We start from the raw sequence: 13,346 nt of genomic DNA on the forward strand, positions 1-13,346 counted from the left end.
AAACATCATTAATTAATGTAAAGGGAATTCCTGTTTTGTATGAATTACAGAGATATCGAGTGTTTAGTAATATTTTCCTACAGATGTTTTCTGAATGACAGTAAAACCATATTAAGGCTCAATCGTTAACGCACTCCAATCGAAGCTGGTATTTCATTTTGTATTTGATTTTTTTCGGGGATGAGCGCGAACGCAGATCCCTACACTAACAAATTGCGTGCCCGAGTCACCATTAGGTTATCGCAGGGGTCAGTCTGTCCGCTGTGCAATGGACAGACCTCACCCTGGGGAAACCGCCCTTTTGACCACGGTTATCCCTACACAGGTAAGTATGATACTACGAATAGTTTCTTTACTGATAAAGTACTTTCAAAGAAGAAATATACAGTGTTCTTATTTAGAACCAGTATCAATATGAAGTTCTTATAACTACACCTGTCTCCAAACCGAATTTCTTCGATATCCTGTTTCAATGGAAAAACATGTGTGGAAAAGTGAACTGAGGATTGATGTGTAAGAAATATTCTATATAGACAAACAAAGAAATATTTTGGAAGTATTTCTGATATTGACAAAAATGTAAACGTACACCATACATATCTGACGTATTTACAACGATTGCTGGAATATATTGGCTAAATATCACAATACGGTTCAGTTGTTTGATATATAGGTAGAGTAGGATATATATAGGTAGAGGAGTCAATTGATCTGTATTTTGAGAGAAAAACTAAGATGTTACCAATGGTACACATTTGATGATGTGTGTTTCACATTGATGTGCACATTGGTGTCATTAACGTAGACAGTACGTTTGTTAGATTTATCTCCCTTAAGACAGATCGTTTTGTTCAACAAATTGTGTTTCGGTTAATCCTTTGTCGATGAAAGTTCTGATAACTTGACCGATGTCTAATATTTTCACATGGAAAATCACGAAACATGAACGTATTTCTTCTCTTCCTTTAATCACTTTTGTCGCTAATGAATTGTGATCTTTTATTTGACATAGAATTAAAACAAATCATTGCTAAAATTTACTGGACATTTTGTTGATAGAAATGACTCATTGTTTTAGTTTCATGACTGAGAAGACATATTGATCAATGCCAGGATGACAACAAAATTTGTAAAAAAATAAATAAATAAATAAAATAAATAAAAAATAGTTTCAACGTTAAAAGAAGATTTTGTCCTATGTACAGTATGCAGACAATTCAGCTCCATCAATACTGGGAGGAGAATTCCTCTTTTTAAGAATTAGTGATCCATGATGTGTTTAGCAATGTTTTCCAACAGTTGTTTGTTTTCTGAATGAAACTAAAAGCATTTTAAGGCTCAAGTGTTAATACACTCTATTCGGATTTAGTATTTAACATTTGTATTTGATTTTGTCGGGGATGAGCGCGAACGCAGATCCCCACACTAACAAATTGCGTGCCTGTGTCTCCACGCAGGGGCCAGTCTGTCCGCTGTGCAATGGACAGACCTCACCCTGGGGAAACCACCCTTTTGACCACGGTTATCCCTGCACCAGGTAAGTATGATACTACGAATAGTTTCTTTACTGATAAAGTACTTTTAAAGAGGAAATATACAGTGTTCTTATTTAGAACCAGTATCAATGTGTAGTCTTTATAACTACACCTCTCTCCAAACCGAACTTCTTCGACATCCTGTTTCTATGGAAAAACATGTGTGGAAAAGTGAACTAAGGATTGATGTGTAAGAAATATTCTATATAGACAAATGAAGAAATATTTTGGAAGTATTTCTGGTTTTGACAAAAATGTAAACGTACACCATACATATCTGACGTATTTACAACGATTACTGTAATATTTTGGCTAAATATCACAATAGGGTACAGTTGTTTGATATATAGGTAGAGGAGGATATATATAGGTAGAGAAGTAAATTGATCTGTCTTTTGAGAGAAAAACAATAAGATGTTATCAATGGTACATATTTGATGATCGAGTGTGTGTTTCACATTGATGTTCACCTTTATGTCATTAACGTAGACAGTACGTTTGTTAGATTTATCTCCCTTAAGACAGATGGTTGTGTTTAGCAAATTGTGTTTTGGTTTTAAAGGGCTTCAAATGATCAAAATATTAAAGGGACTAAATGGCTAGATTTCCACTTAAATAATATATAAAAAAGGGTATACGATTTAAAATGATGTAAAAAGTTAAGCACTTTATGTTAATTATACATTTCAAAAGTGTCCATAACAATTTGTTAAAATTTAATGAAAAAAATAAAATAAATTTGACTAACCTAGTAGTTATTTCATATTATTAGTTTTCGATGTGTGTAAACAAATACCTCTGCGTACCTTTGCGCATGCGCGATGCGGGAAATTGGAAACATCATAACAAAAATGGCGAACACCCGATCTAAGTGGAAGGGTCCTGAATCAGTTTTAACCGAGAGCACGAAGAAACGAATAATCGAGAACGTGATTTTAACTTCACAAAGACGAACACGTATCTTAGAGACAGAGCAAGCAGATGACATCAGTTAAAAAAGACCGAAGGGATTAAAACAGACCCTCCTTTGGCCAAGCTAATGCCTTGAACAGGTTAGTTGACAGCACTGGACTTCGATGTTTCGTAGATCAACTGTCGTGTACGCCCAGATGATGACTTGATAGTACTTGATGATACATAATTATCATAAATGGTAACAACTGATATCGAGATTAAGCTTAAGAAAGGTCACGTAGTGTTAACACGGCATGAATCGCTTGGTATTGGCCTCAACATGTCCTAAATGGGAATACAAATCAAAGGGGGGCGCCCAAGAGGGAATTTTGACATTTGTCAAATTAATCGTATTATACCAGAAAGTAAACTTGATGACTTTATGCTTTTGTTAGACTGCCTGTATATTACACATTAAGTTTAAATTGTGTTATTAATATTCCGTTGTACAGTTTTGAAAGCAAGCCTGAGATCTAGAGCGTACGTATAGATCTGGTCATAAAGAAACTGAAGCCAATGAAGATGACCACAGGCGACATGGAGTACATGCAGCCACTACGGACGACACTATTACTAGTCGCACTTAGGTATTTTTCATAGTTAATTAATTACTAATCCTTGAGGCCATTAATTAAGAAATATTTATATAAATCATTAGCATTTGGATGCGAAGGAAGAACATTATTTATTTATTGAGTCCAGAGACCTATATAGGTCTCTGTTGAGTCGTATAATTAAAAAGTCGTGGAATAGTTTCTGTCGATGCTAATTAACATTCAAAATTCTCATAATCATACAACACAAGTCATGTATCACTGTGAACTGTTATGTTACGTTATGATTTGCATATTGATATACAAAAAAATGTAGATATATATATGTATATAGGCGTCAAGTTTGATTACATGTTTTGGTCTATAGTATATGACACATATTGTATATAATCAGTTTGAAAACATAACCAATTCCTATACATGTATTGGTTTGTAATCAGATACCACCAACCGATCAATTTTCGATAACAATTTTTTTTTCTAATTAAAATGAATGGATTTGATATATTGTTTTTGTTTAGCAGCTACCAATAATGGATTTTTTTTGTAATTAATAATTTGAATCAGAATAAGTGAACCAATCAGTTTTGACCACTATAATTCATGCATGAGCTGCATGCATGTGTAGCGGGACTGGACTGAGTCGATCATCAGTGACCAGGTAGCTCAATAGTTGGTAGAGCATCCGGCTGGTGTTCGGAGGCCCGGGTTGGAACCCCGGTCTGGCCGCTTACGCTACATTATCTCCTGATCTCCTGTTACACATGTATCCTCTACTTTTAACACTTGTTGAAAATTGCTGAATTCTTAGTGTATTTGGTAAGATATTGTGCAATTGGAGATTGAAAAACTTCTGGAGTATCAATTTCGTGAATTTAGTATGTTTTTTTTTTTTTTTTGCATTATATATTTTCGGGCCTAATGGCCATCTTCATACGCAGTAACGCTTCATTTATTTGACGTCTTGGATACCACATTATGATGTCACATATACAATATCATGCCTTAAGATAGTCATTAGGCCCGAAAACGTAAGCGAAACACAACATATGTTGTGTTGAATTTACATTTTTCAACTATTGATACTGGTATACATATTTAAGACCCAGCAGAAGCCTTGATTGTGTGTAGAGGCTAATTAAGCTTGAATGTGAGTTGAGAAAATGTTGACAGGCGAATTATTTTATGAAAAATCAGACAAAATATCGTGAAGAGCCATCTTTGCATGATAAATCAATATAAATCAATATAAGGCATGATTATAATATTGCCAATTTTACACATTTTGTTGGTTTGTGTAACTGGAAATTACATTGATTTTGTGTAAGAAAATATCTTTTCTTCTTCTTATAGATATCACAGGATTTATAACACAAAAGTTCTTGGAGGACAAAAAGTGCCGTACAAGGTGGAAAGGACATACCAACACATCCAGGGACTCATCAATCTGATAGTGGCCAACAGAATAACAGATAGAACTGGAATATCTAGCCAAAACCCTTGCATCAAATAGATCCCAGAAGATTCAAACTCCTAGCCCATGCTCCTCCACCATCTACTGCCCAAATGGTAGAGGAGAAGAAATCCCAATTAAGATGAATGGGAATAATTGACATTTTGAGACTAATCACGTTCCAGAGACTATTACTTTTGAATATCTGTCCTTACGTTTAGTAGCTGACCTGGTCTGAAGGACCAAGGTGAGTATGCCATACTGAGGCGTCCGGCATTCGTCTGTCAACATTGTCAACACAATATTTGAATAACTTGAGTAAATGTCAGAATATACCAAATTTGATAAAACTTTATAAGCAGCCATATATCGACAAGATCTCAGACAACTTCAAAAATAGAAATTATTGGACAGTAGTTTTTGACAGTAGTTTGCAGAGTTATTGCCCTTTGTAATGGTCTTATTATTAACATTTTTTTAGTTCACTGGTCAGAATGGAAACTCTTTTAGAAATTCTACTAGTCCTGAACAATTAAATGGATTTAATGAAATTTGGTCAGGAGAATTATGTGGCAATGTTATACTACTTATACTTATACTTGTTATATTACTTTTGAATATCTGTCCTCACAAGTAATTTATAAACTCTCAAAATTCATTGATGTCAACACCCACTAGTGCTCAATAGTCTTTAATGTCAACACACACTAGTACTCAATAGTCATGGATGACAACACTCACCAGTAGTAGTACTCAATAGTCATTTATGTCAACACTCACTAATACTCATGTCATATATGTCAACACTCACTAATACTCAATAGTCATGGATGACAACACTCACTAGTACTCATTAGTAACGTATGTCAACACTCCATAATACTCAAGTCATGTATGTCAACACTCCATAATACTCAATAGTCATTGATGTCAACACTCAATTATCACGGATGCCAACAATTGTCATTGATGTTAAGTCACTAGTCATGGCAGTCAACTTTCTCTAGTCATTGATGCCAATGCTTACATCTGAGCAAGACAATAAATAAAATGTGGTAAATTCTTTATATTCATGTTTGACTTTTCTCAGTGTTTTCTCTATCAAAACTATTTGTGAGACAAATTGTACTGTGCATTTACTGTTTAGTGTATTATCAACATCATAAGTCACTGTTCTGTTGATATTCTGATAAATTAGGGTTAGATCTTTAGGTCACCTGAGATGAAGTATGAAGTGACCTATTCTAACTGACTTTTGTCCGTCGTCTTTCGTTGTTTGTCTTTAAACAATTTGTCAGTAAGCTTTCATGGTCAAAAGGTCAACCAAAACTGTGGATTACATAGTCCCAACCTCCAGGGACCTGAGGGGCAGGGTCAAAAAGGGTCAAATTGACTAAAATTTGAAAGATCATCTCAGCTCGCAGATATGGTAGAATCATATACTGGTGTCTTTAACAAAAATTGTGAATTTCATAACCCTGATGGGGGACTAAATTTATATAGGGAAATCACAATTTTGATCAGCATTTGTTTGATTTCTATTGAAATTCATTCTAACTTCATTAACATTATCAGCATGGGATGACAGCTTGATCGCATGCACATGTTGGCCCTGACTGACCTTCTGGGCGAGGTTAAAAAGGGTCAATTAAATTGAATATTTCAAAACTCAGGTGACCATTAAGGCCAATTGGCCTCTTGTTTTACATAAGCCAGTATCAGTGAAAACTGATGCATATGAAATATGGTACATAAAACAAAAGGTTTCCATGAATTCAATGATGTAATGTAATTTATTTTGATTTTATATCAAACCTTTTCACTGCACAGGTGTCAAAACAACTTCCTTGAAATAAGATAATTCAGCTTATGTGTATGGGCAAACGGACAAAGTGATTACCAATAAAATGCTTAAATTTTCACGATTTCTATATTTTCTTTACTCCTGTCACCTTGACCTCTACCCATATATAATTAGACTGCATGCTCTGCTGACTTGCCAATCAAGATGATATTGAGGTTGACTGAAATACAAGAACATGTAACATATACATTTTTTTTTGTAAATGAACATAATTGTACATGTAGGTAAACTTGAGAATAATCCAATTCCTCAATCCATGACTGTCATTGAGACTGTCCGCTAATCATTGAATTATTAAAACAGTATGGACATCAGTATTGTGATTTAAATATCTCATTTATATCGATGATAAATTGATATAAGTGAGATAATACATTATTGATATGAGATAATCAACAATACTCATATCCATCTTTTACCATGTATCAGTGTTATCCATTTGTTAACGTACATATTTAATTATATAATTCATTAAATAACGTACAAGGCTTTCAACAACATTTTAACTATAATCATTAAACAGAAGCAAAGTTAAGTGCAAAAACTACTAACTCAATGAAGGTTCCGATTTTTAATTAGGATGTCAATCTGAAAGGCCGAGGGATTCAAACAGTCGAATAAATTACAATTTCTGTGTAAAACTGAATTATTTTTTCTTATATCTAGACCTACAGTTTGTGTATTGCTCTCAGTGCAATCAATTTACAATGTCGATCTCCATTAATCAGATTTAAATCGAATTCACTTTTGGGTAGGCCTATCACGTTAGTGATCGGCATTTTTTTTGTATGTTACAACAGAGACATATATGTCTGGTTACAACTGTATAGCTGTTACGTCGTCACAGCACTTACGGTCATACAAAATAGCAATTCCAATTTGAGTTTACACTTCGATTTCTTACATTGGGACGATATTGAATTGAATGAACACTTCAAAGATGAATAATAATAATATTTTCCTACATCACAATAAACGAAACGAAGTCCCCTTTGGAGGCCCCATTGCCGAATGTCAAAATTTTACATGCTACTTCTGAGGGTTATACGTACTTTTATCTGTTTGAGCTCTCAATCAACAATAGTGAATAACGATCGGTACTCCTCGAGACCGTATAAACCATCCGATTGCAAAGTAATTACAAGTTCTACATACACGTGACAAATGTTTACACTTACCTCGATTCCATTTTCGTCGGGTGAAAGCGAGGATACTGAAATCATGTGACGCACTCGGCTCTCTCCGATGTAAACAACAAATGTTGTTCAGCGATAATTCGAAGTTGATAAACATTGCCAATATTTCACAAAAAGTGTCATAATTTTGTAAACAATTTAATTTCAAGTATCACAACGCTTTCCGGAAATCAAATGCATGTAGAAATTATTGAAATCTAACCATTTAGTCCCTTTAATGAAAATAAAATGTTGAAAAAGAGTCTTTGTTGATGAAAGATTGATATAGACAAGTGATAGTCTTTTGTGATAACATGACCGATGTCTAATATTTGTACATGGAAAATCACGAAACATAAACGCATTTCTTCTCTTCCTAAAATCTCTTTTTGTCGCTAATGAATTGTGATCGTGTATGTGACATCAAATTAAAACAATAATTGCTTATATTAACTGAACATTTTGCTGATAGAAATAACTCATTATTTTAGTTTCATGATTTGGGAAGACATATTTATAAATGAGCGGATGACATCAATATTTGTTAATTAATAGTATAAACAACACAAGAAGGTTTCGTTTTATGTTTATTATAAAGACAAAACATCATTAATTAATGTAAAGGGAATTCCTGTTTTGTAAGAATTACAGAGATATCGAGTGTTTAGTAATATTTTCCTACAGATGTTTTCTGAATGACAGTAAAACCATATTAAGGCTCAATCGTTAACGCACTCCAATCGAAGCTGGTATTTCATTTTCTATTTGATTTTTTTCGGGGATGAGCGCGAACGCAGATCCCCACACTAACAAATTGCGTGCCCGAGTCACCATTAGGTTATCGCAGGGGTCAGTCTGTCCGCTGTGCAATGGACAGACCTCACCCTGGGGAAACCGCCCTTTTGACCACGGTTATCCCTACACAGGTAAGTATGATACTACGAATAGTTTCTTTACTGATAAAGTACTTTCAAAGAAGAAATATACAGTGTTCTTATTTAGAACCAGTATCAATATGAAGTTCTTATAACTACACCTGTCTCCAAACCGAATTTCTTCGATATCCTGTTTCAATGGAAAAACATGTGTGGAAAAGTGAATTGAGGATTGATGTGTAAGAAAGATTCTATATAGACAAACAAAGAAATATTTTGGAAGTATTTCTGATATTGACAAAAATGTAAACGTACACCATACATATCTGACGTATTTACAACGATTGCTGGAATATATTGGCTAAATATCACAATACGGTTCAGTTGTTTGATATATAGGTAGAGTAGGATATATATAGGTAGAGGAGTCAATTGATCCGTATTTTGAGAGAAAAACTAAGATGTTACCAATGGTACATATTTGATGATGTGTGTTTCACATTGATGTGCACATTGGTGTCATTAACGTAGACAGTACGTTTGTTAGATTTATCTCCCTTAAGACAGATCGTTTTGTTCAACAAATTGTGTTTCGGTTAATCCTTTGTCGATGAAAGTTCTGATAACTTGACCGATGTCTAATATTTTCACATGGAAAATCACGAAACATGAACGTATTTCTTCTCTTCCTTTAATCACTTTTGTCGCTAATGAATTGTGATCTTTTATTTGACATAGAATTAAAACAAATCATTGCTAAAATTTACTGGACATTTTGTTGATAGAAATGACTCATTGTTTTAGTTTCATGACTGAGAAGACATATTGATCAATGCCAGGATGACAACAAAATTTGTAAAAAAATAAATAAATAAATAAAATAAATAAAAAAATAGTTTCAACGTTAAAAGAAGATTTTGTCCTATGTACAGTATGCAGACAATTCAGCTCCATCAATAATGGGAGGAGAATTCCTCTTTTTAAGAATTAGTGATCCATGATGTGTTTAGCAATGTTTTCCAACAGTTTTTTGTTTTCTGAATGAAACTAAAAGCATTTTAAGGCTCAAGTGTTAATACACTCTATTCGGATTTAGTATTTAACATTTGTATTTGATTTTGTCGGGGATGAGCGCGAACGCAGATCCCCACACTAACAAATTGCGTGCCTGTGTCTCCACGCAGGGGCCAGTCTGTCCGCTGTGCAATGGACAGACCTCACCCTGGGGAAACCGCCCTTTTGACCACGGTTATCCCTGCACCAGGTAAGTATGATACTACGAATAGTTTCTTTACTGATAAAGTACTTTTAAAGAAGAAATATACAGTGTTCTTATTTAGAACCAGTATCAATGTGTAGTCTTTATAACTACACCTCTCTCCAAACCGAACTTCTTCGACATCCTGTTTCTATGGAAAAACATGTGTGGAAAAGTGAACTAAGGATTGATGTGTAAGAAAGATTCTATATAGACAAATGAAGAAATATTTTGGAAGTATTTCTGGTTTTGACAAAAATGTAAACGTACACCATACATATCTGACGTATTTACAACGATTACTGTAATATTTTGGCTAAATATCACAATAGGGTACAGTTGTTTGATATATAGGTAGAGGAGGATATATATAGGTAGAGAAGTAAATTGATCTGTCTTTTGAGAGAAAAACAATAAGATGTTATCAATGGTACATATTTGATGATCGAGTGTGTGTTTCACATTGATGTTCACCTTTATGTCATTAACGTAGACAGTACGTTTGTTAGATTTATCTCCCTTAAGACAGATGGTTGTGTTTAGCAAATTGTGTTTTGGTTTTAAAGGGCTTCAAATGATCAAAATATTAATGAAAATAAAATGTTGAAAAAGAGTCTTTGTTGATGAAAGATTGATATAGACAAGTGATAGTCTTTTGTGATAACATGACCGATGTCTAATATTTGTACATGGAAAATCACGAAACATAAACGCATTTCTTCTCTTCCTAAAATCTCTTTTTGTCGCTAATGAATTGTGATCGTGTATGTGACATCAAATTAAAACAATAATTGCTTATATTAACTGAACATTTTGCTGATAGAAATAACTCATTATTTTAGTTTCATGATTTGGGAAGACATATTTATAAATGAGCGGATGACATCAATATTTGTTAATTAATAGTATAAACAACACAAGAAGGTTTCGTTTTATGTTTATTATAAAGACAAAACATCATTAATTAATGTAAAGGGAATTCCTGTTTTGTAAGAATTACAGAGATATCGAGTGTTTCGTAATATTTTCCTACAGATGTTTTCTGAATGACAGTAAAACCATATTAAGGCTCAATCGTTAACGCACTCCAATCGAAGCTGGTATTTCATTTTCTATTTGATTTTTTTCGGGGATGAGCGCGAACGCAGATCCCCACACTAACAAATTGCGTGCCCGAGTCACCATTAGGTTATCGCAGGGGTCAGTCTGTCCGCTGTGCAATGGACAGACCTCACCCTGGGGAAACCGCCCTTTTGACCACGGTTATCCCTACACAGGTAAGTATGCTACTACGAATAGTTTCTTTACTGATAAAGTACTTTCAAAGAAGAAATATACAGTGTTCTTATTTAGAACCAGTATCAATATGAAGTTCTTATAACTACACCTGTCTCCAAACCGAATTTCTTCGATATCCTGTTTCAATGGAAAAACATGTGTGGAAAAGTGAATTGAGGATTGATGTGTAAGAAAGATTCTATATAGACAAACAAAGAAATATTTTGGAAGTATTTCTGATATTGACAAAAATGTAAACGTACACCATACATATCTGACGTATTTACAACGATTGCTGGAATATATTGGCTAAATATCACAATACGGTTCAGTTGTTTGATATATAGGTAGAGGAGGATATATATAGGTAGAGAAGTAAATTGATCTGTCTTTTGAGAGAAAAACAATAAGATGTTATCAATGGTACATATTTGATGATCGAGTGTGTGTTTCACATTGATGTTCACCTTTATGTCATTAACGTAGACAGTACGTTTGTTAGATTTATCTCCCTTAAGACAGATGGTTGTGTTTAGCAAATTGTGTTTTGGTTTTAAAGGGCTTCAAATGATCAAAATATTAATGAAAATAAAATGTTGAAAAAGAGTCTTTGTTGATGAAAGATTGATATAGACAAGTGATAGTCTTTTGTGATAACATGACCGATGTCTAATATTTGTACATGGAAAATCACGAAACATAAACGCATTTCTTCTCTCCCTAAAATCTCTTTTGTCGCTAATGAATTGTGATCGTGTATGTGACATCAAATTAAAACAATAATTGCTTATATTAACTGAACATTTTGCTGATAGAAATAACTCATTATTTTAGTTTCATGATTTGGGAAGACATATTTATAAATGAGCGGATGACATCAATATTTGTTAATTAATAGTATAAACAACACAAGAAGGTTTCGTTTTATGTTTATTATAAAGACAAAACATCATTAATTAATGTAAAGGGAATTCCTGTTTTGTAAGAATTACAGAGATATCGAGTGTTTAGTAATATTTTCCTACAGATGTTTTCTGAATGACAGTAAAACCATATTAAGGCTCAATCGTTAACGCACTCCAATCGAAGCTGGTATTTCATTTTGTATTTGATTTTTTTCGGGGATGAGCGCGAACGCAGATCCCCACACTAACAAATTGCGTGCCCGAGTCACCATTAGGTTATCGCAGGGGTCAGTCTGTCCGCTGTGCAATGGACAGACCTCACCCTGGGGAAACCGCCCTTTTGACCACGGTTATCCCTACACAGGTAAGTATGATACTACGAATAGTTTCTTTACTGATAAAGTACTTTCAAAGAAGAAATATACAGTGTTCTTATTTAGAACCAGTATCAATATGAAGTTCTTATAACTACACCTGTCTCCAAACCGAATTTCTTCGATATCCTGTTTCAATGGAAAAACATGTGTGGAAAAGTGAATTGAGGATTGATGTGTAAGAAAGATTCTATATAGACAAACAAAGAAATATTTTGGAAGTATTTCTGATATTGACAAAAATGTAAACGTACACCATACATATCTGACGTATTTACAACGATTGCTGGAATATATTGGCTAAATATCACAATACGGTTCAGTTGTTTGATATATAGGTAGAGTAGGATATATATAGGTAGAGGAGTCAATTGATCCGTATTTTGAGAGAAAAACTAAGATGTTACCAATGGTACATATTTGATGATGTGTGTTTCACATTGATGTGCACATTGGTGTCATTAACGTAGACAGTACATTTGTTAGATTTATCTCCCTTAAGACAGATCGTTTTGTTCAACAAATTGTGTTTCGGTTAATCCTTTGTCGATGAAAGTTCTGATAACTTGACCGATGTCTAATATTTTCACATGGAAAATCACGAAACATGAACGTATTTCTTCTCTTCCTTTAATCACTTTTGTCGCTAATGAATTGTGATCTTTTATTTGACATAGAATTAAAACAAATCATTGCTAAAATTTACTGGACATTTTGTTGATAGAAATGACTCATTGTTTTAGTTTCATGACTGAGAAGACATATTGATCAATGCCAGGATGACAACAAAATTTGTAAAAAAATAAATAAATAAATAAAATAAATAAAAAATAGTTTCAACGTTAAAAGAAGATTTTGTCCTATGTACAGTATGCAGACAATTCAGCTCCATCAATAATGGGAGGAGAATTCCTCTTTTTAAGAATTAGTGATCCATGATGTGTTTAGCAATGTTTTCCAACAGTTGTTTGTTTTCTGAATGAAACTAAAAGCATTTTAAGGCTCAAGTGTTAATACACTCTATTCGGATTTAGTATTTAACATTTGTATTTGATTTTTTTTGGGGGTGAGGGCGCCCCCCCCGGGGGGACGAAGGGGGGGTTTCCCCCCCACCCTAACCC

At 33.8% G+C, this 13,346-nt stretch overlaps 1 long non-coding RNA gene, 4 other non-coding genes and 2 pseudogenes across 5 annotated transcripts; 1 reads left to right on the forward strand and 6 right to left on the reverse strand.

Annotated features, from left to right (window-relative positions):
- Positions 1–175: 175 nt before the first annotated feature.
- On the reverse strand, positions 176–333 carry LOC117319716. Its single transcript, XR_004530808.1, has one exon. It is a non-coding gene; the product is annotated as a U1 spliceosomal RNA (small nuclear RNA).
- Positions 334–1,395: 1,062 nt separating this feature from the next.
- On the reverse strand, positions 1,396–1,545 carry LOC117319713 (annotated as a pseudogene).
- Positions 1,546–2,221: 676 nt separating this feature from the next.
- Positions 2,222–4,859, forward strand: LOC117319710. Its single transcript, XR_004530804.1, has 3 exons — positions 2,222–2,587; positions 2,942–3,076; positions 4,397–4,859. It is a non-coding gene; the product is annotated as an uncharacterized LOC117319710 (long non-coding RNA).
- A 3,452-nt stretch (positions 4,860–8,311) lies between these two features.
- Positions 8,312–8,469, reverse strand: LOC117319712. The gene has a single exon (XR_004530805.1). It is a non-coding gene; the product is annotated as a U1 spliceosomal RNA (small nuclear RNA).
- A 1,063-nt stretch (positions 8,470–9,532) lies between these two features.
- Positions 9,533–9,682, reverse strand: LOC117319717 (annotated as a pseudogene).
- A 1,113-nt stretch (positions 9,683–10,795) lies between these two features.
- On the reverse strand, positions 10,796–10,953 carry LOC117319714. Its single transcript, XR_004530806.1, has one exon. It is a non-coding gene; the product is annotated as a U1 spliceosomal RNA (small nuclear RNA).
- Positions 10,954–12,065: 1,112 nt separating this feature from the next.
- On the reverse strand, positions 12,066–12,223 carry LOC117319715. The gene has a single exon (XR_004530807.1). It is a non-coding gene; the product is annotated as a U1 spliceosomal RNA (small nuclear RNA).
- Between the last annotated feature and the right edge of the window lie 1,123 nt (positions 12,224–13,346).

Source organism: Pecten maximus, unplaced genomic scaffold (assembly GCF_902652985.1).
Source record: "Pecten maximus unplaced genomic scaffold, xPecMax1.1, whole genome shotgun sequence".
Taxonomy (NCBI): Eukaryota; Metazoa; Mollusca; class Bivalvia; order Pectinida; family Pectinidae; genus Pecten; species Pecten maximus.